General features: G+C 37.9%; 1 pseudogene; it reads right to left on the bottom strand.

Annotated features, from left to right (window-relative positions):
- Positions 1–1383: 1383 nt before the first annotated feature.
- On the bottom strand, positions 1384–3390 carry LOC105883250 (heat shock cognate 71 kDa protein-like; annotated as a pseudogene).
- Positions 3391–26256: the final 22866 nt, after the last annotated feature.

The raw sequence follows: 26256 nt of genomic DNA, 5'->3' as shown, positions 1-26256 counted from the left end.
ATATCTTCTTTTGGAAAATGTCTGTCCATGTCATTTGCCCACTTTTTGAGGGGATTATTTGTTTTTTCTTGCTGATTTGTTCGAGTTCCTTGTAGATTCTGGACATTACTCCTTTGTTAGATGTATAGTTTGCAAATATTTTTAAATCAAGAACTCAATCCCATTTACAATAGCTGCAAAAAAGAGAGAAATACCTAAGAAAATGCCTAGCCTAGGAAGTGAAAGATCTCTGTAAGGAGAACTACAAAGCACTGATGAAAGAAATCATAGAAGACACCAGCAAATGGGAAAATATTCCATGCTCATGGCAGGAAGAATTAGTATTGTGAAAATGACCATACTGCCCAAAGCAACCTATATATTCAATATAATTCCTACCAAAATACCATCATTTTTCACAGAATTAGAAGACAATAATCCTAAAATTCATATGAAACCAAAAAAGAGACCCAAATAGGCATTGAAACTTAAGCAAAACTAACAAAGCTGGAGGCATCACATTATCCAACTTCAAATTATACTACAAGCAATAGTAACTAAAAACAGCATGGTACTGGTATAAAAATAGGCACATAGATAAATGGAACTATAGAAAGAACCCAGAAAGATAGCCAAATGCCTACAACCAACTGATCTTTGACAAAGCAGACAGAAACTTCCACTGGGGAAAGGGCACCCTATTAAAGATATAGTACTAGGAAACTTGTATAGCCACATGCAGAAAAATGAAACTGGATCCCTATTTCTCATCATATACAAAAATTAAAGTGAGATGGATCAAAGACTTAAATATAAGACCTGAAATAATAAAAATCCTAAAATTCACCACTATACCTAGGAAGACTCTTCTGGACATTGGCTTAGGCAAAGAATTTATGACTAAGACTCCAAAAGTAAATGCAAATAAATAAATGGGACTTAATTAAACTGAAAACCTTTTGTACAGCAAAAGTGTGGACATTCTGACAGTATTAATTCTTCTAATCCAAGAACACAGGATATCTTTCCATTTATTTGTGTCTTCTTCAATTTTTTTTATCAATGTTTTATAGTTTGCAGTGTATGGACCTTTCACTTCCTTAGTTAAATTTATTCCTAAGTATTTTTTATGCTATGGTAAATGAAATTGTGTCCTTAATTTCTTTTTTGGAAGGTTTGTGGTTAGTGTACAGAAGCACAAGTGATTTTTGTATGTTTATTTTGTTTCTTGTTGTTGTTTAATGCCAATTTTAAATACAGTTTTATTTAAGACATTGCATTTTCCAGATACAATACAGTGCTTATAAAGTAAAATGTTACTTCTTTCCCCTGTGGACATGGTTCATATTCAACTATTGAAAATGCCCAGTAATTTACTATAGCAGCTCAACTTTAAATCTACCACAAAATTTGCTACAAATTTGGATCCTTCAATATTTTACTGTGTAGAACAATGGTACAACTATTCTTGGGTTGCCTTAATCAACCTCTTCAATGGTGAGGCCTGGGGAAGCACCACCAGAAGGAGGAGCCCCACCACCAGGGAAGCCCCCAGGCATTCATCCTGGAATGGCGGCTGCACTCTGGTACAGCTTGGTAATGATGGGGTTGCAGGCTTTCTCCAGCATCTTCTGCTGATGCTCAAATTCTTCCTTCTCTGCAGTCTGATTCTTATCAAGCCAGTTGATAATTTCATTACATTCGTCAATAATCTTCTGTCTGTCCTCATCATTATCTTGCCTTGAAGTTTCTCATCTTCAACAGTTGCTTCCATGTTGAATACATAGGATTCAAGTGAATTCTTTGCTGACACCTTGTCTGTCTGCTTCTCATCTTCATCTTTGTATTTCTCAGCTTCCCGGACCACACGTTCAATGTCTTCCTTGCTCAAACACCCCTTGTCATTAGTGATGGTAATCTTATTCTTTTTTTCCTGTGTTCTTATCCACAGCAGAGACATTGAGAATGCCATTGGCATCAATACTGAAAGTGACTTCAATCTAAGGAACACCACATAGGGCAGAAGTTATGCCTGTGAGTTCAAACTTGCCAAGCAAGTTGTTATCCTTGGTCATGGCATGCTCACCTTCATAAACCTGAATGAGCGTGCCAGGCTGGTTGTCAGAGTAGGTAGTGAAGGCCTGTGTCTGCTTGGTAGAAGTGATAACATTGTGCTTAATGAGTACAGTCATAACTCCACCAGCAGTTTCAATACCAAGAGAAAGGAGTGACATCCAAGAGTAGCAAATCTTGAACATTCTCAGATTTGTCCCCAGACAGGGTGGCAGCCTGGATAGCTATACTGTAAGTAACAGCCTCATCCAGATGGATGCTCTTATTCAATTCTTTTCCACTGAAGAAGTCTTGTAGAAGCTTTTGAATCTTGGGAATACTAGTAGAACCACCAACCAAGACAATATCATGAATCTGTGACTTGCCTAGTTTGGCATCTCAAAGGGCTTTCTCCACAGGGTCCAGGGTGCCATGGAATAGATCAGCATACAATTCTTCAAATTGGACATGGCTAATTCAGGTATAGAAATGGACTCCTTCATAAAGATAATCAATCTAAATATTGGCCTGGGTGCTGGAAGACAGAGCAAACTTGGCATGTTCACAAGCAGTATGGAGGTGTCAGACAGCTCTTTCTCACTGATGTCCTTCTTCTGCTTGTGCTTGAACTTAGCAAGAAAATGGTTGATTATTTGGTTGTCAAAGTCTTCTCCACCTAAGTGGTTATCTCCAGCTGTAGATTAGACCTCAAAGATTCCATCCTCAATAGTGAGGATTGACACATCAAAAGTACCACCTCCTAGCCAAATACCAGCACATCTCTTTCAGCTCCAACCTTTTTGTCTAAGCCATAAGCAATAGCAGCAGCAGTTGGCTCATTTATAATCCTAAGAACATTGAGACCAGCAATGGTTCCAGCATCTTTGGTAGCCTGATGCTGAGAGTCATTAAAGCAAGCTGGCATTGTGACCACAGCATTGGTAACAGTCTTTCCAAAACAGGCTTCTGCAATTTTCTTCATCTTTGTCAGACCATAGACGACACCTCCTCTGGATAGAAACTTTTCATCTCTCCCTTGTATTCTACTTGGACCTTGCACTTGCCTGCATTGTTCACCACCATGAAGGGCCAATCCTTCACATCAGACTGGACAACAGCATCCTCAAATCTGCATTCAATCAGATGTTTGGCGTCAAAAACTGTGTTGGTGGGGTTCATTGGAACTTGATTATTCACAGCATCACCTATCAATCATTCGGTATTAGTAAAAGCAACATAGCTTGGAGAGGTTCAGTTTCCCTGATCGTTGGGAATTATCTCTACTTTTCCATGCTGGAAGACACCCACACAGGAGCAGGTGGTTCCAAGATCAATACCCACTGCAGGTCTCTTAGACATGGTTGCTTACTTGTAGGACTAGTTCAGCTTGCAAAGACCACACACAAAATCCCGGAGCTGCTGCCACATTCAATGAGACCTACACATTGATTTTGTATCCTGCAACTTTACTAAATTTGTTTACCAGTTCTAACAGTTTTTTGGTGGAGTCTTTAGGGTTTTCTATATATAGGATCATGTCATCTATGAACAGAGACAATTTAGCTTCTTCTTTTCCAATTTTGTTGACTTTTCTTTTCATTGTCTAATTGCTTTGGTTAGAATTTCCAGTGCTATGTTGAATAGAAGTGGAGAGAGTGGGCATCCTTGTCTTGTTTCTGATCTTAGAGAAAAACCTTTCAGTTTTTAACCATCGAGCATGATGTTAGCTGTGATGTTTTCATATATGGTCTTTACTGTGCTGAGGTAGCTTCTTTCTAAACCTATTTTGTTGAGAGTTTTTATTGTGAATGGATGGTGAATTTTGTCAAAAGCTTTTTCTATTGAGATGATCATTTGGTTTTAGTTTTTCGTTCTGTTAACATGGTGTATCACATTGACTGATTTGTGTATACTTTTTGTTGTTGTTGAGACAGAGTTTTGCTTTGTTGCCCAGGCTAGAGTGAGTGCCATGGTGTCAGCCTAGCTCACAGCAACCTCCAACTCCTGGGCTCAAGCAATCCTCCTCCCTCAGCCTCCTGAGTAGCTAGGACTACAGGCATGCGCCACCATGCCCGGCTAATTGTTTCTATACATATTAGTTGGCCAATTAATTTCTTTCTATTTATAGTAGAGACGGGATCTCACTCTTGCTCAGGCTGGTTTCGAACTCCTGACCTCAAGCAATCCGCCCGCCTCGGCCTCCCAGAGTGCTAGGATTACAGGCGTGAGCCACCGCGCCCGGCCTGATTTGTGTATACTGAACTATCCTTGCATCCCAGAAATAAATCCCACTTGGTCATGATGTATGAGCCTTTTTATGTGCCACTGAATTCAGTTTGCTAGTGTTTTATGAAGAATTGTTATCTCTATGTCCATCAGGAATACTATAGCATTTTATTGAGAATTATTCTCTCTATGGTCATCAAGAATATTGACCTGAAGTTTTCTCTTTTCTCTTTTTGTGGTGTATTTGGATTTGGTATCAGGATAATGCTGGCTTCACAAAATGAGTTTGGAAGGGTTCCCTCTTTTTCTACTTTTTGGAAGAGTTTAAAAAGGATTGGCATTAATTCTCTGAATGTTTGATATAATTCTCCCATGATGCCATCTGGTCCTGGGCTTTTCTTTCATGGAAGGTTTTTGATTATCAAGTCAATCTTTTTACTGGTCTGTTCAAGCTTTCTATTTATTCTTGATTCAGTTGTTTATTTCAGATCTTTCTTCTTTTTAATATAGGCATTTATCTGTATAAATTTCCCTCTTGATATACTGCTTTTACTGCATCTCATAAGTTTTTGTTATACAGTGGTTTTATATTTATATTTCTTAAGATTTTTAAAACTTCTTTAATTTCTGCTTTGACTCAATGGTTGCTCTAGAGTACATTGTTTAGTTTCCATGTATTTGTGAATTTTCCTGTTTTCTTACTGTTACTGATTTCTAGTTTCATTCCATTATGGTCAGAAAAGACACTTGGTATGATTTCATTTCTTTTCTTTCATTTCATTTCTTCTTAAATTTGTTAAAACTTGTTTAGTGATCTAACGTGTGCACTATTCTGGAGACTGCTCCTGTGTGCTTGAGAAGAATGTGTATTCTTCTGCTATCAGGAAGAAAGTTTTGTATGTTTGTGAGGTCCATTTGGTGTATAGCATTGTCCAGGTCAGCGGTCTGTTTATTGATTTTCTGTCTGGATGTCCTATCCATTATTGAAAGTGGCGTATTGAAGTCTCCTACTATTATTGTATTGCTGTCAATTTCTCCCTTTAGATCTGTCAATATTTGTTTTATATGTTTAGGCAATCAGTTGTTGAATGCATATATATTTATGATTGTTATATTTTTCTGTTGAATTGACACTTTTATCATTATATAGTGACCTTCTTTGTGACAGTTTTTGAGTTAAAGTTTATTTTGCCTGATTTGAGTATAGCCACTCCCACATTCTTTTGGTTACCATTTGCATGGAATATCTTTTCCATCCCTTTACTTTCAGCCTATATGGGTTCTTAAAGCTAAAATAAGTCTCTTGTATCATATCACTAGATCATGTTTTTCATCCATTCAGCCACTCTCAGTCTTTTGATTGGGGAGTTTAATCCACTTACATTTAAGGTAATTTTCATATTATTTTATTGGTATTTACCATTGCCATTTTGTTGTTTTCTGTTTTGCCGTTGTTTTTCCTATCTTCCTCTCTTGCTATCTTCTTGTGTTATTTGACAATTACTTGTAGTGATTTTTTTGATTCTTGTACTTATATCTTTTGCTATTATCTTTTGATTCTTGTACTTATATCTATTATAGGTTTTTTTTTTCTTTATGGCTACCATCAGGCTTATATAAAATACCTTGTAGTTATAACAGTCTATTTTAAGTTGATAATTTAACTACAATTGCATATAAAATTTTACATTTTTACTCCTTCTATACACTTGGTGTTCTTAAAGGCAGCTTACTTCTTTTTATATTGTATATCCATTAAGAAATTTTATGATTATAATTATTCTTAATATTTTTGTCTTTTAATTTTAGGTTAAGTTTAAAAGTAATTTACACCCCACCATTACAGTGTTGCAACATTCTGTGTTTGTCTGCACATTAACCTGATTTATGCTTTCTCATGTTCTCATAATGCTATTTAGCATGTTTTCATTTCAATTTGAAGAACTGCGTTAGCATTTCTTGTAAGACAGGTCTAGTGGTGACCAAGTCCCTCAATTTTGCTTTTTCTGGAAAAGACTTTATCTCTCCTTCATTTTTAAAGGATAGTCCTGCCAGGCATAGTATCTTGACAGTATTATAGAAGTTTCTATTTATGTGACAAGTCATTTTTTCCTGCTACTTTCAAAATTCTCTGTTTATTACTGACTTTTGACAATTTAATTATTTTGTATCTTGGCATAAATCTCTTTTATGTTCAACCTATCTGGAGTTTAGACTTTTTGAATCTGGATGTCTATTTTCTTCCCCAGATTTAGGGAGTTTTCCATAATTATTTCTTTAATAAGCTTTGTGCTCCTTCCTCTTTTACTTTTCCTTTTGAGAATTCCATAATGCACATGTTGGTTTGCTTTATGGTGCCCAATAAATCCTACAGGATTTCTCATTCTTTTTTATTTTCTTTCTTTTTTCTTCTCTGACTGGATAATTTCAAAAGGCCTGTCTTTGAGTTCACAGATTTTTTCTTTCTCCTTGATCAAGTCTACTGTTGAAGCTCTCTATGGCATGTTTTATTTCATTTATTGTATTCTTCACCTCCATATTTCTGTTTGTTTCTTTTTTGTGATTTCTATCTCTTGGTTCAACCTCTCATTTTGTTCATGTATTATTTTCCTGAGACATTCAGTTGTCCCTCTGTGTTCTCTTGTAGCTCACTGTGCTTCTTGAAGATAATTATTTTAAATTCTTTGTCAGGAAATTTATAGATCTCCATTTCCTATTAGTTGGTTACTAGAGCTTTATTAATTTCCTTTGGTGGTGTCATGTTTGCTAGTTCTTCATGATTCATGTAGCTTTGTACTGATGTTTGCTCATTTGAAGGAGCAAACACCCCTTCCTGTCTTTATTGACTGCTTTTATCAGATAAAGATCTTCTTCTGCCTCATTCTCAGACTGACGGGACTGCCTTTAGGGTCACTGACAAGAGGGTCTCAAGCTGGGTCACATGGTTGTTGCCTGGTCTGCAATTGATTCCATAGTTGACAGATGCACTACCAGAAGTGTGGGCAAGTATGGGTCCTGCCAGATCCCCAGTGGGATGAAACCACATCCAGGACCATGATCAAACAGGGCTAGAGCCTGGTCATGGGGCTGCTTCTTATGTCTGCAGTTGAGTCTGCCGACAGTGGGCCTGCTACCAGGGAACACTTGCTATGGGTGTGGCTCCCACCAGGTCCCTGGTTGGGTCCCTGAGCAGGCAGGACTTCCTCAGGCACTGTGGTAGAGCAATGCTGGAGCCAGTTAACAGTGCTGCTACAAGGTATGCAGTCAGGTCCAAGGCCAGTGGGCCTACCACTTCAGTCTTGGAACGGCATGTCTCTGACCCTGAGCAGGCAAGATTATACTGGGGCCATAACATAATGAGGCTGGAACTGAGTTTCAGAGCTGCTTTAGGGTTCATAGCCAGAACGGACTTCAGGGTCCACAGCAGGAACAGAGGGCAACAGACCTGATATTAGGGGCATGGACACATATTACTGGGTGAGCAAAATGGAAATAAGGGCACTTCAGGGACCATCATAAGAACCTGACAACCAGGGGCACAGACAGCATGTCTCTTGCAAGATCCTTCTGCAGACATGACTGACTCCAGACTGGTGGTAGAGAAGGGCTGGAGCCAGGTCATAGGGCCATTTCAGTATCCACAGTCAGGTCCACAGCCAGTGGGCTTGTTGCCAGGGGCAAGAACTGCTGTGACTTCTCCCAGGTTCCTTGGTGGATAGGGCTAGTTGCAGGATTGCAGCCAAGCAAAGTTGGAGCCAAGTCCTCAGGGGGTTGAGGGTGCTTGTGGTCTGTGTCTGGGATGATGTTCAGCAAGCCTGCCACTGGGGCATGTGCGTGCCTTCTCAAAGCAGCTCTCTTCAGTTATGAGCTTCTCCATGGTTTCACAACCTCTATCTGAATCCCAAAGCTCCCACGAAGGCATTTTCATGAATGGTTGCCAGACTGTAGTTTGTGTGGGAGAACATGAACTGAAAACCTCCATTTTCCCATCCTGCTGACAACTGCAACCATTTAGATTTAGCCATTAAAAGTTAAAGTAAGTTCTACATAGCCAAAATGTTTCCATAATTCCAATCATAGCCGATATCTGGAAATACAGGGAAAATTCTTCAAACTAATGTTCTAGTGAAGCCTGTTGTCAGTCTTTTAAGGGACAAAAGATTATTATAATCAAACTATTATCTGACTGATAAAGTTAGTTTGCCTGTGAATCCAATTATTGTTAAGCCCTCTGGAATTTGCTGGTCCCCAGACACTTCCCTCTTCCATCTTTCCCCATAGCCACCACCCTAGTTCAGGTGCCCATGTCTATCTCTTGTCTGATCTCTCTCATGGCCTGCTAAATTGGTTTCCCTATATAAACTCTTGATTCCTTCCCGTTCATTCTCTACTCTGCTACCACTCTGCTGTGGTTTGTCTTAACACAAAACTGATCATCTCACTCCTCAACCCTAACTGAAACCCTTCAGAAACCTCCCACTTCTTCTAAAAAAAATTACCCCATTCTAATATAGTCTGTAAGCCACATAGCACTGTCCAATAAACACATGTAGCCTCCAGCCACATGTGGTTATTAGCACTTGAAATGTGATTTGAGGCCAGGCATGGTGGCTCACCCCTGTAATCCTAGCACTCTGGGAGGCTGAGGCAGAAGGTCACTTGAGCTCAGGAGTTTGAGACCAGCCTGAGCAAGAGTGAGATCCTATCTCTACTAAAAATAGAAATATTAGCCAGGCATGGTGGTGCATGCCTGTAGTCCCAGCTACTCAAGAGGCTGAGGCAGGAGGATCACTTGAGCCCAGGAGTTGGAGGTTGCTGTGAGCTAGGCTGACACCATGGCACTCTAGCTCATGTGACAGAACAAGACCCTGTCTCCCAAAAACAAAATGTGGCTTAAGTAAATGAAGATGTCCTGTTAATATAAAATATACCATATACTTTAAAGACTTAAAACATAAAAATAATGTAAATGATCACATTGATAATCTCATACCGATTACATGTTGAAATGATATTATAATTGGCTAAATATAGCATACTATTAAAATACTTTTGCCTATTTCTTTTTGCCTTTATAATGTGGACCTAAAACCTGAGTATATAGTGAAGCAAACAGGAAAAGTTTATTTCCCTTTGGAGTGTACAATCTCATGGAAGAAATAGGAGATAAACAACATATATCAGAGAGAGAATGCAAGATAATGACACGTGGTAAGGTGAAGGGGAATATGAAGTGTTAAGACAGGTGGTTGCATTTTAGGTGAGCAATTTTAGGCAAGGCATCATTAAGTAGGTGATTTTTGAGTCCTAAAGAAAGTAAGAAAAGATACCTGGAGGAAAATCATTATAGGCAGAAAAAAAACGAAGAAACTGCAAGGGCAAAGGCTATACAGAAGCAAACCCTGTTTACTGAATAAAAAATACAGAGGTCAGTGAGGCTTAAGTTCAGTGAAAAAGAGGGTAAGGGTAGGAGTGGAGGTCAGGGCAATAACCTGAGCCAGATCATTTCAAATCTTATAGGCTGTACTACGAACTTAAGCTGAGTGAGTTAGGAAACTTCCAGAAACTTTAAATACCATATTTATGCTGACTTCAGAATTTTTGTCTTCAGCCCAAACTCCATTTCTCGTGTGCGTGTGTGTGTGTGTGTGTGTATACAACCACTTACTTGATATCTTTCTTTAGTTATCTGCAAGTTCTTTCAAACTTTACATATTCAAAACTGATTCCCAAGACCTGTTCCTTACCCAGAACTCCTTGTCTTACTAAATTACATCTATCTAAACCATTTATCACTTAAATACAAACACCTTATAGAAAAAGTCTTCCAGTTGCATCTCCAATATCTAGAAAGATTGGAAGTCATCGCTCCATTCTTACAATAAGAAAAAGCTGAACAAACTGAAAACCAATGACTTTTCTTGGACCCATCAGAGGCTGAGGTAGCAGGGCAAATAACTGCCCCCAACTGCCCCAAAATCTGAAGCAACAAGTACATCCAGAGAGTCAAAGCCAAGATCTGCTTACCTATAGCAAAAGCCCTGGAGTCATAAACTGGTAGCCTCAGGTTCCACATGTTGGCTACAATTATTAATAGATTGAAGTATTTGACTTGTAGGCACCTGGCAGATGGGGAGGCTTTTCTAAGTAAGAAATGAAACCCAGAAGTAAAACATTTACACAAGCCATGAAACCTAAAAACCAGGTGTGACTACATAAAAAGGAACAACATCTGTACAACAAAAGGGAAAAAAATGTTAAAAGATAGTGAGGAAACTGGAATGTATTATTTGCAACATTGGTAACAAAAGGACAATATACATAATAAATAAACAGTACCTACAAATCATTTTTTGAAAAAGACAACTCAATGTATTGAAGGGTAAGCAAGTATTTTGAAAAAAATATATTTGGGTGGAAGTCTTAAAGATTGAGAAAAAATTATAAGAGAGATAATATTCAGTGTTAATAAGAATGTGGAAAAAAGGTTCTGTCAGTAGGAGTGTGTATAATTAGGAAATCTTTCTTGGGAGGTAGTTTTACTGTTTGAGCCAGGAATCCTACTTCTAGAAATGTATTAAGTACTAGCATGGATATATATAAATATGTATATGGGCAAGTTCTGGTAATATTGTTTCCAATATGGAAAAATTAGAAACAACCTAAAATTCATCATGAGGAACTAGTGTGGGTAGGATATACACATTCAATAAGATTCCATGCAACTGATAAAAAGACTATTGTAACAATTCACCTACTGCCTTAGGAAAAAAAGTCTATGACTTCTATTTAAATGACAAAAACATGATCAATATTAAGAGTTTCATTATCTCAAACCAAGGTATTTAATTTATGTAGTAAACAAGGCTATAGTAACCAAAACAGCATGGTACTAGCACAAGAACAGAGACATAGACCAATGGAACAGAACTGAGAACCAAAATATAAAACCATCCTCATATAGCCATCTCATCTTTGACAAAACAGACAAAAACATACACTGGGGAAATGAATCGTTTTTCAATAAATGGTGCTGGGAAAACTGGATAGCCACATCTAGAAGACTGAAACAGGATCCACACCTATCACCTCTCATGATGGATAACAGACTTAAACCTAATGCATAAAACTATAAGAATTCTAGAAGAAAATGTTGGAAAAACTCTCATAGACATTGGCCTAGGGAAACAGTTTATGAAGAAGTCCCCAAAGGCAATCACAACAACAACAAAAATAAATAAATGGGACCTTATCAAATTAAAAAGCTTCTACACAGCCAAGGAAACAATCATGAAAGCAAACAGACGACCTACAGAATGGGAGAAAATATTCACATGCTACACATCTGATAAATGACTGATAGCTAGAATTTATAAAGAACTCAGCAAGAAAAAAAATCAAAACAACCCCATTAAAAAGTGGGCAAAGGACATGAGTAGAAACTTTTTAAAAGAAGACAAACATATGAAAAAACTGCTCAACATCTCTAATCATCAGGGAAATGTAAATCAAAACCACAATGAGATATCACTTAACTCCAGTGAGAACAGCTTTTATCAAAAAGTCCCAAAACAATAAATGTTGGCATGGATGCGGAGAGATAGGAACACTCATACACTGCTGGTGGGACTGCAAACTAGTACAACCATTGTGGAAAGTAATCTGGAGATAACTTAGAGAGCTACAAGTAGAACTACCATTTGATCTAGCAATCCCGTTACTGAGTATCTACCCAAAGGAAAACAAGACATTCTATAAAAAAGACATCTGCACTAGAATGTTTACAGCAGCATAATTCACAATTGCAAAGATATGGAAATAACCCAAGTGTCCATCAATACATGAGTGGATTAGTAAAATGTGGTATATGTATACCATGAATTTCTACTCAGCCACAAAAAAGAAATGGTGATCTAGCACCTCTTGTATTACCCTCATAGAGCTGGAGCTCATTCTACTAAGTGAAGTATTACAAGAATGGAAAGACAAGCACCACATGTACTCACCATCCAATTGATATGAACTGATCAACAATTATGTACATATATAGTAGTAATATTCATCAGGTATTGGGCAGATGGAGGGGGGAGAGGGAATGGGTAAAGTCATACCTAATGGGTGCAATGTGCACTGTCTGGGGGATGGACATGCTTGAAGCTCTGACTCGGGTGGGGCAAAGGTAATATATGTAACCTAAACATTTTTACCCCCATAATATGCTGAAATAAAAATAAGAAATAATAATTTATGTAGTCAAGAATTCTATGGCCCCACAATGAAGTTTTACAGTGTTCTTTCAAAAGATCCTTTACATTTTGGTTTAGTTTAGTTCTGGGTATATTATTTTGTGATGTCAATATGAATGGAAGATTTTATTCCATTAAATTTCCTATATAAGTTTCTATATAGCTTACATAAAACTTGCTGATGTTTATGTAAGAAGTCTTCTGATTTTATATATTAACTTATAATTGGATACCTTAATAAATTATGTTATTGCTTCTAGTAATTTGTTAGCTGTACCTATCCACTCTATTTTTTATGTTTCCTTCTGTTTACCTAAAAAGGAGCTGTTAAATATGATTGCAGTTCGGTGGAATTTTATTGCTATCCAGTAAGGGTGGGAAACCTGCAGCCTCAAGGCCATATGTGGCCCTCCAGGTACCCTTTTTTGAAAGGATTTGTTCTGTAAAGCTTGGATTCAGTCAAAAGACTACACTCAAGGATCCAGAAGGCCACACGTGGCCCCAAGGTTGCAGGTTCCCCACCCCTTGAAAACCTTGGGCATAAGCACAATACCTAACACTGAGATGATCTTACGGATGCTGCCGCTGCATCAGGGTGACTGCAGCATCCCGGGGGTAGGGGGTAGCCCCCTCTGAATCCTTGAGACACTTTCTCAGAACAATGCACCAAGCACAGCCTGAAATCTTCTACAGCTTCCTGCTCTCTTTCCCCTTTCATTCCTGAGGGATTGAACTCAAAATTGTTTTCAATCTTAGTTGCTACCCTTCTCTAGAATTTCTGCAATAAAGATAACTCTCGTTCAATGCATAGGTGCCCCAGGATACCTTTTGGACACAAAAATAGGTCATTTGGTCACAGTCCCAAAGGAATGTTCCATGATAGTAATATCCTGGGATTTGATTTGGCTTCAAGGAACCAGAAAACTAAAAATAATGCGCATGGTGAGTCTTTGCTTTAAAACTTAATTAACCAATTCTTGAGAATTCTTACCTTTTGACCTTAAAATCATACCATAGTGAGTAATTAAAATTTCTGCTGATGTTACATCTTCATGAAGGTTATCGATTTAACAAAGGTCTTACTCTGTACGCCCACAGTTGCTTAAGGAGAGAGAGCTTCTCCGCCAGTCGGGAAAATCAAATCAAATCAAAAACTGGCGAGGAAGCAAAAAATATTAAAACAGTCTAGACCCAGGATAAGGCTTTACAAGAGCAGTGCTTTCATCCGAAACCGTGCCTGGTACAAATCGTTCTTCAAGGTCCATTTACATAATTGGCTTAACTGAGGGGTCTGTTGTCTGGCAGGCACCCGCTTATAAATTTGGTTCTTGCAGTCCTATGTTAGGCAGAGCTGGCAGCTGTGCTTTGAAATTTCTCCTTTTACTACCCTGGCACACTTCTGCATGTGCTTGCATAAAATTCCATCTGGTAGTATATGAGGTGATTTTCACTGGAAGATCGCATTTGGCGAGATGAGATAATGCATCGAAAGTTTTCCACATGATGAAACTGCATCTCCTAGCACTCCCCTTTTTGATGAACTGACTAGGCTAAACTACATTGTTTTTGAGTAAAAGCTTTCTATTCAAATCATGTCTTACAGCAGAAGGAGCTGTCATGCTCTTTGCAATCACACTGACCAGAAGGCTTTCTGTAAAGTAAACCCTGTCAGCTGCCAGAGGCTCTATAGAAAGTAAAGTATGGCAATGAGATTAAATGAATATCTTTGATAACTGCTCCGCCACAATTGGTGTAAAGAGAATAAATACCCAGTTGAGAAAATTATAGGTAATCAGACTCGTGTTACTTAATTAAACTTAGCCAAGACTGAATGCACTAATCATTTTGCACTCAGCATACCCTGCTTTCAATTCTCTTTCTTAAAAGCTTGTTGTATGCCCATCCCCAGGCTTAGGCTGAAGTCTGGTTTTCTGTCTGGGTTTAAGACTAAACATATAAGCTGCACAAAGCTATATTTCTTCCCATAGCCAGATGGTCTAGCTATATATGTTCTGTTGGTGTCTTTTTTCTTTAGGTCCAGAGAACTTTCTCACTGATACTCAATATACTGCACATTCGTTTTACACATCAACCATTGCTGATGAAAAGTCTGATATCACTCTGATTTTCTTTCTTTTGTAGGTAGTCTATTTCTTATCACTGGTAGCTTTTAGAATTTTTTTATCCCTAGCATTTTGAAATTTCACTACAATGTGTTAATTTTTGTGAAACGTATAAGGTGTGTGTCTCGGCTCATATTTTTTTTTTTTTTTGCATATGAACTTATGATTGTTCCAGCACATTTGTTGAAAAGATTATCTTTTCTCTACAGAATTTCCTTTGCTACTTTGTCAAAGATCTGTGGGGGTCTAGTTCTGGGCTCCCTATTCTGTTCCATTGATCTATGCCAATCTATGTATCTATTCTTTCACCCATATCATGGTATCAGTTTATCTGCTGCCTTAGTCCATTTTCTATTGCTATAACTGAGTACCTGAGAATCAGCAATTTATAAAGAAAAGAGGTTTATTTCTCACAGTTCTAGAGGCTGGGAAGTCCAAGACCAGGCAGCCACATCTGGTTGGCTTCTAGTGGAGGCTTTGTTCTGTCTGTGTCATAACACAGCAGAAGGCATCGCAGGGTGAGATGGGAACACTAAGCCAAACTGGCTTTTATAACAGATCTGCTCTTGTGATAACTAACCACTCCTGTGATAACCCATTAATCCATTCATCTATGAATAGATTAATTCATTCATGAGGGCAGAGGCCTCATCACCCAATCACCTCTTAAAGGCCCTACCTCTTAATATTGTTACATTGAGTATTAAGTGTCAACGTGAGTTTTGGAGGGGACATTCAAACAATAGCACCCCCAAGAAAGTTTTATCAATATGCATTCTTACTAACACTGTCTTACATTGACCTTTTGTCCACATCCCAAGCAACACCGAATGTTATCTGTTTTTTTAAATGTTTTTCCAGTCTATTAGACCTCTCCCAAAAAAGTCTTTCTTTTTTTAAAAATGTCTGTTTGCCTTTTAATATAATATATTTTATGGTTTTTTAAAAATGAGTTATCAGTACTTATTACATATTATAGATGTTGACTTTTGTTACTCACGTTGGAAATAGTATCTTAGTTATCTTTTAACTTTTTTTCCCTTGTGTTATACACAAGGGAAAGCTCTTTTTTTTTATGCACAAGCTCTTCGTTTTTTTTATACACATGTTTTTATACACAACCTCTTCATTTTTATGTAGGCAAACCTGTCTTTTAGTTTTGACGGCTTGCCTAATCATTTTATTTCGGGTTTCATTTCTAACTTAGAAAAGCCTTTAACACCTGCCAGGTACCTACAAATCAAATTCTCCATCTAATTGTAACAAGCATGTGGAACCTATGGCTCACATATTTTCATGAAAAATTTTTACTTTCTCATCTCAATATTCATTTCTAATATGTATTTATATTTTTCTTAATGTTACCTAACATCCAATTTAGCTTATATATCCAATACTACCTCAATAAATGTTTGTGTCTTACAGAAAATACATCCCCAGAATAAAGTGAGCAAAAATAAATATACATTCCACTTCTATCTATATACCCAAAAGAATTGAAAGCAGGTGTTTAAAAAAAATTTATATACAAATGTCCATAATAGCACCATTCATAATAGCCAAAGAGTATAAACAACCCAAATGGCCATCAAATAATGAATGGATAAACAAAATGTGGTATATCACACAATGAAATATTATTTACTCATAAATAGGAATGAAGTACTGATATATGCCACAAGCAAGGCAAACCTTGAAAACTTAATGCTAAATGAGAGACCAGACACAAAAGCATATTTATTGTATGCTTCCATTTATATGATGCCAGGAATAGGTATATCCACAGAGACAGAAAGCAGAGTTTTCAAGAGCTTTAGGAAGAGGATAATGGAGAGTGACTGCTTAATGAGTATGAGGTTTCCCTTTGGGGTGACAAAAATCGTTTGGAACTAGATAGAGGCTATGGTTGCAAACATTTGTGAATATACTAAATACCACTGAGCGGTGCACTTTAAATGGATAAGTTTGTTACATGAATTTTACCTCAGGTTTATTTTAAAGTACAAATGTATCAATAAGCATTTCTTTGTAAGGTGGGAATCTTAATCCCTACCTACCACAAATAATTGTTACACAGCTTAGATAACATACTGTAAGTAAAACGTCTCATCTCTGTCCCTGCTACAATTAGGGGCAGGCAGCTGGTGTCCCTACTGACTGGATTGCAAACTATGTAGCTTCTAAAAAGCGAAAGAGGGAATAGCTCTGGTGAGCCCTTACCTAAAGGCAGAGTTCACGTCAATGTTCCCACTCTACAGTGTTGCTGTTTCATTTTCTTATTCAAAAATTAAATATTTTTTGAGCACCCACAAAGTGCCAGTCACTGTTGCAAGTACTTGGCATAAAGACACCAACAAAGCAGTCAAAGGTGCCAGCCCTCGTGGGCCTCACCTTCCGTGGAGGGAGAGAGAAAAATAAATAATACACTTAGCAAGGAAGTAGATTTCGTGGTCTTTTAGAAGGTGATGAAGTGCTATAGGAAAAAGGAAAGGTAAGGAGCAGTAAGAGTGTAAGAAGGTGCCATTTTTTAATAGAGTGATCAGGGTAGGCCTCTGGGAGAGTGGCATGGGAACAAAAAAGAAGTAAGAGTTAGACCTCTAGGGATCTAACAGTCATCATGGCACTTGCTCCAGGCAGAGCCTGTGCAAATGTCCTGAGGCAGGAGAGTAGCATTGTGTAACTGTGTATGATGGCAGACAGCAGGAAATGAGATGAAATCAGGGAGGTACAGAGGGAAAGACTTGGTTATTTCAATGAGAGAAACAGGGAACCGTAGCAAGGTTTTGTGCAGAGCCCTTGAGTGAGTGCTGCTTGGTTTCTCACTGTTTCAGTGGATTTCCCTCAGTGACTCTGGCTCAGCACATCAACTCCTGGATCAGTTGACTCTTGTGCACATTTCAAAGCCTTCTTGGTTCTACTTTCTTCTTCAGCCACTGCTGCAGTTACTAATTCTACTCAGGCTTTGACTTCTTTTGTGCCAGGGCAACTGGATTGCACCTTGCCTTCAGCTCGACTGCATACCTCTTACTTTCTGCCCAGGGATTCCTTTGAAGCTGGCTCAAGATGTTTTGCAAGTCACCTGGAATTCATGCACTCTTCATCCAGATGTACAGGGAAGTTAACATTAGTGAAGCCATAACTGACCATGGGGACAGAAGCCGATGAGTAAAGTATCCCTTCTTGCATTCCCCATGGAAACAGTTCTTAGATGAATTGTACAAGCCTCCTCTTAACAGCCCACTGGATCCAACACTAAACACCTGCGGCACTGGGCCGACTCAATAATGGCTCCTTGCATTGGCTTTCCCTACTTCCCTGTTTCATTCTTCCATCCTGCACCTCTGCTCCCTGTGATTATATTTCTAAATAAATTGACTTCACACAAGCTTATTTCTCAAGTTCTGCTTTAAGGGAAGCCAAGCCTAAGATACTGCCCTATACTTTCAAACTGTGCCCTTATTTCTCCAGAGTGGAGGAGCCCCCTGGAACCTGGTGCCTACCTGGCATCTTGTAAATTGTCACTCACCTGGCCTTGCTTGACAGCCAGTTCTACCCTGGTTGCCCCTTAAGTTCCTTCTAGTTTCCATATGTCTTCCACTCCCTCCTGGCTGAAAGGCAGAAAATGAAGCTCAAAAATAGGTGGCCACCAGATTGCAAAAGGCCTACCCAGTATTAATAGGTATTTATAGGCAGAAGAGATTCATTTGGTGTTTTTAATCAGTGAAGTATTGTGACCATGTTTTAGAACAATAAGCAATGGCAGCATAGAGGGTAGATGGAAGGAAGAAAGTCTAGAGCTGTGAAGATTAGGAACAAAGAAAGTTGAGGGATATCTGTTCTGATGATCACTATTTTCTCTTCAAAACTGGTCATCTGCCAATAATACTGGGCTTAGAGTGAAGCCAGGGTCTGAGGGGAAGGGTAGATGTGCCCCTCAATGAGACCCTTCTGTGGAGGGTTGGGTTGCCCTGGGTTGAGGGCTGCCATGGCAGGTGCAGTGGAAAGATAAACAGAGAAAGGAACTTGGTGATGTGAGAAATGTGGTTGAAAGGATGAATCACAGGACTCGGATTCAATAGGTAAGGTAAAGAAGCCAGGAGGCAGGACTGGTGGTCTGAAAACTAATGAATGCGGTGAGCGTTGTAGGGGGGGAAAGGCACACCCCAAATCAGGGTTTGGGTATGGCAAAGTCATAACATGTAACCAAAATTTTTGTACCCCCATAATATCCTGAAATTTTAAAAAAGACAGTAAGGAAGTGATGAGTTTGAGAAGGGGCGAGGAGGTAAAAAACTTTAAAATGTCTATATGACTCCTTTATTACAATTCTGGGTGGAAGGGTTGGTAGAGAAAAGAGGGATATTAATCACTCACGTGAGGTTTGGGGATTATCTCTGGATTTCAAGGATAATTGGATTGAATATGCAATGAAATTCAATCCTGCTTAACTTATGGGAACTAATTATCTCATTTTAAAGTCTAAAGTGAGAATGGACAAAAACTTCGAGTAGTTCAGCATAAATATTAATATAGGCCCACAGATGTAGAGCTAGAAAAATGAGGCAAGAGCCAATAAAGAAACTTGATGTTGGCAAATAAGGGTTTTAATGATTTTTTAAAAATAAGATCCAGAGACATGACCCTAACTTTATTGAGAATAATGCTCATCATGGTCAGAAACTAAATCACACAGCATTTGAAAGGGTTGAAGAGGCTGACAAAAAATATATATATTAGAAAAAAAATTAACATCTTTTAAGCCAACTTTAAAATAAATTTTATTCATCAATTTGGTAATATTTCCTTGTTCTTAGTAATTTAACTTTTCCATTTTCTTTCTTTAAATAAACAATGAATTACTCATCTTCTTTTTCATTATTGAAAAGATTTTCTCATATACAATAAAAGCCAAGATAAATGCAAAAAGCCAAGCTAGAAACTATTAATACCAAGGAGGTTTTTGCCCATTTGTTTTGTACTATTATCTAATTATAATGGATATATATTTTCTTTTTTTTTTTTTTAGTTTCTTTTTTTATTTCAGCATATTATGGGGGTACAAATTTTAAGGTTTCAATAAATGCCCTTTCCTCCCCTCCCCCCACAAGTCTGAGTTTCCAGCATGACCATCCCACAGATGGTGCACATCTCACTCATTATGTATGTATATACCCGCCCCCTCCCCCCTCCCACCTGCCCAATACCCTATTACTGTAGCACCTATGTGTCCACTTAGGTGCTGCTCAGTTAATACCAGTTTGCTGGTGAGTATATGTGGTGCTTGTTTTTCCATTCTTGGGATACTTCACTTAGTAGTATGGGCTCCAGCTCTAACCAGGAAAATATAAGATGTGCTATATCACCATTGTTTCTTAGAGCTGAATAGTACTCCATGGTGTACATATACCACACTTTATTAATCCATTCTTGGATTGATGGGCACTTGGGCTGTTTCCACAGCCTTGCAATTATGAATTGTGCTGCTATAAACATTCGAGTGCAGGTGTCTTTAGATATATATTTTCACTTTAGCACAACTGCCTTTATTACCTTGAAAAATATCCAGAAAAATATGTCAAGACTTAAAGCACTACAAATCAATACAAGGACCGATTAAAAAGTAGTTAAATCCCACTGTATCAGTTATCTATCGCCACATTAATCCTGTGTAATAAACAACCACAAATCTCCATTTACATACAAAAATAAGCATTCAGCGTTTACACACCTGTGGGTTAGCTGTGTGGTTCTGCTGATCTTGCTGGGCTCACTCAAGGGTCTGTGGGTTGGGTGGGTGGCTCTGACTTAGTCAGAATTTTATTAAATCAGCTTAGCTGCGGTAGTTCTGCTTTTATTGTTCTTCTGAAACCAGCAGGCTAGCTAGGAATATTCTTCTCATGGCAATGGCAGAGGCCTCATTGCAAAAACACTTTTCAACTCTGCTTGAATCACATTTCTAACACGGCATTGGCCAAAGCAAGTCATGGAAGCCCATGAGTGGGGAATTATCGCCTGCTCACAGTGGGAAAGTGCTGATTGTAACCATTAGTACAATCTAATAATTTCCTGTGAGAATTTACCCAGGAAAATATTTTAACATGATAAAAAAAAACCAAACTGTGCACAAAAATGTTCATTAATATATATACTGACTACAATGTCGAAAAATTAAAAAGCTTAATTATGACTAGGAGCCTCTTTAAGCACATCATGACATGAGAAAATGAAAATCTGGGCAGCTACTAAAATTGTTGTAGATTCCTTTCTTTTTATGTATTTATTTATTCATTTATTTATTTGTTTATTTATTTATTCTTGGAGACAAGAGTCTCACTATGTTGCCCAGGCTGGATTCCTAGGCTCAAACAAAGCTCCTGAATGGCTGGGACTACAGGCATGTGCCACCACACCCAACCCTTTTCTTTTTTAGCTGAAAAGATGTCCACTACATATTATGGAGTAAAATCAAAGCAACATAGAGAATGGAATAAATGGCATGAGCCTATTCATGTTAAAATGCATATATATGGTATTTCCATATATGTTGGTGCATAAGAAATATCTGAAACAATGTCATCTGAAATTTTCTCTGAAATTACAGTTTTAGATGCTTGTTTCTTTCTCTGTGGTACTTTATTTTCTACAGTGCACAAGTATTATTTTTACAGAAGCAATAAAGTGCTCAAAAAAAGAATAAGTCTCTTCTGAATTGTCTTGTGGCAAAAAAAAGTAAATAATTCATCTTTAAGATTAAATATAGGGAAAAGTAAGCCTTTCTTCTCAATTTAATTTCTAATTGGTTGTCAAAATTAACGCTTGAAGTCCTACTTTTTATCCATAAATGGGAAAGTAAATATTCATTTAAAAACAAATTTCATTTTTTTTTGTTGTACTGAGTGCAAAGCACATGGTTTTTGTCATGTATGGTTTATACTTTTTGTACATCATAATCATTTCATAATAAATATTTAAATTTTTTTTTAAACCAAACCTGTACTACTACTTAATACATTTGTATTACAAATGCCATTTTTATTAGTTCTGAGGCCTTCAATATCCATAAGGAAAATGTTTAAATTTGAGACTATTTTTAATAATTTGCTAGATGCTTTAAGAAACAAGCCCTCATTTAATAAAGCAATTATTGAACTCCTACTATAACCAATGCACTGTGTCAAGGATTATGGGAAAATTTTAATATATATGATAAACAGTCTACTCTCAAAAAGCCAAGAGCTTCTCTGTCTTTTTTTTTTACCTTCTCTTTTAAGAGATGGAGCCTGGCTATGTTGTCCACACTAGAGCACAGTGGCTATTCTCAGGTGCAATCATAGTGCACTTCAGCCTCAAATTCCTGGGCTCAGGTAGTCCTCCTGTCTCAGCCTCCCAAGTAACTGGGACTACAGGCACATGCCACCAGCATGCCTGGCCCAAAAGCTTCATATTCTGTTCTAAGTATGTTCTAAGTAGGAAATGATATGAAGAATTTTTCCTCTAAAAATATCTGTCAAAGCTAGATTTCATGGGGAAGATCCATCTCATCTACAGGACTCTCATCAATGATGAAATGACCACATAAGTGTTCTGGTTCCATCTTTCTACTACTGGCTTAAAACCTTACTCTGAAACCACGGAGCATCCAGTAGCCAACTCTGATTGTGTCCCAGTTGCTAACAGCTTAGCCACAGGGTACCAAAAGGAATACAATTAAAGAAAAAGAATAAAAGTCAGACTTTATCCTGGAAACCTAGCACAATGATCCAGAATTGGCTAGTGTTTCAAGGTGAATATCCATATCCACCAAGACTACTTAAAGTTCCTGAGAATGGTTTATTGTCAAAATAGTCTAATATCTTGGTCTTGGCTTAGTATGACCATGCATACAAATTTAGCTGGCACATTTTCAATTCGTTGTCTTCTAATATTTACCAAATATGGGGATTCCAGCTACCTGTATGTTTAAGTACACTGCAGGACTTTGCACTATTACCAAGCAACATATTGCACCCAGACTTCCTAGTAGAATACTGAATTGGTGATACATTCACTTTAGTTCTTAAATACAAAATACCAGCTGGAGGTGATATTTGTTTCTTTACTCTAAACCCCTAGAGTTCATTTTCCAGTGCAATCACATTTACATGTCAATTTACATTTAAAGTATTTTCATTCAAGTCCTTCCTTCTCCGATTGTATGTTCTTTAAAAACAAGAACAGCATTTATTAGTAATTTGTAGCTCCAGAACATCTAGTACACTGTCTGGTAAAGAGCAGGCTCTCAATAAATAACTTCTAAAAAAAATGAATCAATTCTATTTCTATTTCTGAGCAATTACAATAAATCTGATGAGATGAACTTAGAAGAGACTGGCCATTGAATGGAGAGATGTAATAGATACTGTTGACTACCAACTCCACATTCACTTCCCAATAGTATTGTCTTTTGCAGCAAAATCTGCCTCCAATGATGCAGACTAAAAATGTCAGATATTTACTTTCCCAGCCTTTCTTGCAATAAGGATAAAAATGTAACCAATTCTGGCCAATGGAGAAAGAATGATTTCTTGGAAAGATATACCTCCTGATTAAAGAGAGGGGAGAAAGAAGGAATGAGAGAGATAAAGAGAAAGAGAGAGAGAGAAAGCAGGGATGATAGGAAGAAAGAAGGAAGAAGGGGAGAGAGAGTAAGACAGAGAGAGGAGAAAATGGTAAGAGGGACAAAGGGAGAAGGCTGTAGGGGAGAGAAAGTTCTCTTACCTCCCTTCTTGCTAATGTGCAGATGTGATGTTTACAGCTGCTGCAAAAATCTTGTATCCTTGAGGGGAAGGTCAAGAGAACAGAGACACTAGTCTAGCTTCTTGAACTAACCTGGAACCACTTGCCTCCAGTCTTCTCTTTACCATTCACCAGGTATCCTGTCATGTGTAGCCAAAAGCATCCAATCTGATATAGAGGGTATGGGCTTAAGTCCCAGCTCTGCAACTTAATATCTATGTGACCTTAGAAAAACTTCTTAATATCACTGATTCTCCATTCTCTATCTCCCAAAACTTTCCACACAGGATTGGTGTAATGAAAGGAAAAACATCAAGGACAGTAAATGGCTATAAAAATTAATTTAATTACCAGTTGAAGCTAAAGATATTCTCACATTTTTTTTCAATTGTTGACAGATTATGTCCTCAAATCCCCAAATCAACAAGTAAAGAGAAAAAGATATTATGAAAGCAAAAGTAAAATCTGCTGATGAAAACAGAGCATTACATTTCATAAATCTCTGTATTATCTTCCTTTAAAAGAGAACTCCCAGAACCTCATTTGACCAATCCTATAATTAGTTTTTTCCATACAATATTATAGCATGATTTGAAATAATAGAGATTTTATTCTCCTTAAAAGATACTGAAAGTGGGCCAGGAGATATTTTCCTAGAGCATAGTTCTAGCAAATGTAGACTAATTACAGCATAAATCCAAAGACTCTTTTTCTATGACAGGTTGCTCACCAACTTACTGTGGATAATGGCTCAGTGGCTTATAGTAACAATACAATTACTCAGCATTTACAGCTAAGTACTTTCTATGCCTTTGCCAAATGAGACCATGCAAATACCACAGTATTCTTTAAACAGAGCAAATGATTCAAGAGCATAATGTTTTATTTTCCGATCGTCTAGACTACAATTCAGAATGATTTAGTACTCTTAGTTGCACACATTTGTGTAGGCAAACTCCAGCCCACTTAAACTCAGACATGCAAACCAACAAGCAGAGGCACAGCTCAATCTGCCCTTCAAGTAAGAGGCTGAGGCTTAAAGACTCCATGCTGGTTAGAGGAGCCTGCAAGTGGCCACTCTTTTTGTCTGCTCAGTATACAAACTTTCCTCTGTTCTTTCTTGTAACAAACTCTTCACTAGCCACAGTGTAAGCATGTGATTCAAACGGAGTCAGTCGAGTACCACAATCTCCTGACCCCAGTGATTGGCTCAGAAATGTGCATGTGACCCAAGTAGGGCCAATCAGAATCCTTCTCTTGGTTACTATATGAGTGTTAAAGAAAACCATCTCCAATCAGAGAGAATAAGCTCAGCACATAGGGAAAAAAAAAACCTCTAATTGCATTGCTTGGGTCAGGCTTTTATCTTCTGCATAACTGGCAGGTTGCCAATTCAGGTGGCTTCTGACAAATATGTACTGGTTAATTCAAGGATATGACTCAATTGCTCATCCAAATGGTAGCAAGCAAAAAGTGGATGGTGAAATCAGCTGTAGTCTGACTTCAGGTGAAGGGAAAGATTTGGACTAGCTATACCATTGAAACAATGATTTACACACAAACAGAAGCAAAAAGTAATTGAGAGTTACTAACTTTTGGTTAGTTGACCAAAAGAAGAGAAAAATCTAGAACAGCACTATCCAAAATCATGTGAGCCTCATGTAATTTTAAATTCTCTAGTCACCACATTTCAGAAAGTAAAATAAAAAGTGAAATTAGTTTTAATAATATATTTTATTTAACCTAATATACCCCACATCTTATCATTTCAATATGTAATCACTATTTTTAAATTATTAGTGAGATAGTTAACTTACTTTCATTAGTATTAAGTCTTGAATGCCATCTGCATTTTTTACTTACTAACAGTTCATCTCCATCTGACTAGCCACATTTCAAGTGCTCTAATGCTCAACAGCCACATGTGCCTGGCTAGTGGCTACCATATTGAACAGTGATGGTCTAGAGAATAAAACATCTTGGTTTTTAATTTTCACTGGCAGCTCCCTAACATCTCTTTGAGCTAGGAACCTCAGTGATTTCCCTAGATCCAAAACCCCACTTACTAGTAAAATAGTGGGATCCCAGGGATTGTTTAAGAGATGGTGTCTCACTCTATCACCTGGCCTGGAGTGCAGTGGTGCATCATAACTCACTGCAGCCATGAACTCCTGGGTTCAAGCAAGGCAATCCTCCTGCCTCAGCTTCCTGAGTTGTTAGGACTACAGACACATGCCACCATGCCTGGGTATTTTTTTTTATTTTTTTGTAGAGACAGTATTACTAACCCATGTTACTTGGCCCCTGAGTCAATAGAAATTGGCACACGACTGCAAAAGGAATTTATACAGGCAAGGCTTCATGGGGGATGCTTTTGCTAGCACAAAAGTGAGACAGTGCTGGTTAAGGAGCAACCAGATTGGCTCTCCAAACAAAGCACTGGGGAGATTTTAAAGGGTAGAGGGAGAAAGTTTGACACTAACATTGAAATCATAGCATGTAGAGAAAGAGTTTTGATGGGAGCTGCCCACACAGGGATCATGCTTCTTCATACATTGCATGTTTCATTAGTATGTTAAATCTCCACACTTGGGTGTAATTTTTAGCATTAAAGGTCTATGATCAGTCAACTTTGGGCTTCATCTTGACAGTAACTATTTTGTGCTGGCTTTGATGGGGTCGGCAGACACCTGCTCCAATTGTTGCCTGTTAAGGAAAACAGAACAACCTTCTATTGAAGCTGGGTCCTAATCATTTTCAAAGCTTTTGTTCAGTATTTTAAGAAGACTTAAGCTTTGGTTCAAGGCTCAGGAAGGTAGCCAAAGACCACCTCCTATACTATCTCAATGGGATAT

The sequence above is a fragment of the Microcebus murinus genome, chromosome 1 (assembly GCF_040939455.1).
Source record: "Microcebus murinus isolate Inina chromosome 1, M.murinus_Inina_mat1.0, whole genome shotgun sequence".
Classification (NCBI taxonomy): domain Eukaryota; kingdom Metazoa; phylum Chordata; class Mammalia; order Primates; family Cheirogaleidae; genus Microcebus; species Microcebus murinus.
This window is presented reverse-complemented; position numbering and strand designations above follow the sequence as displayed.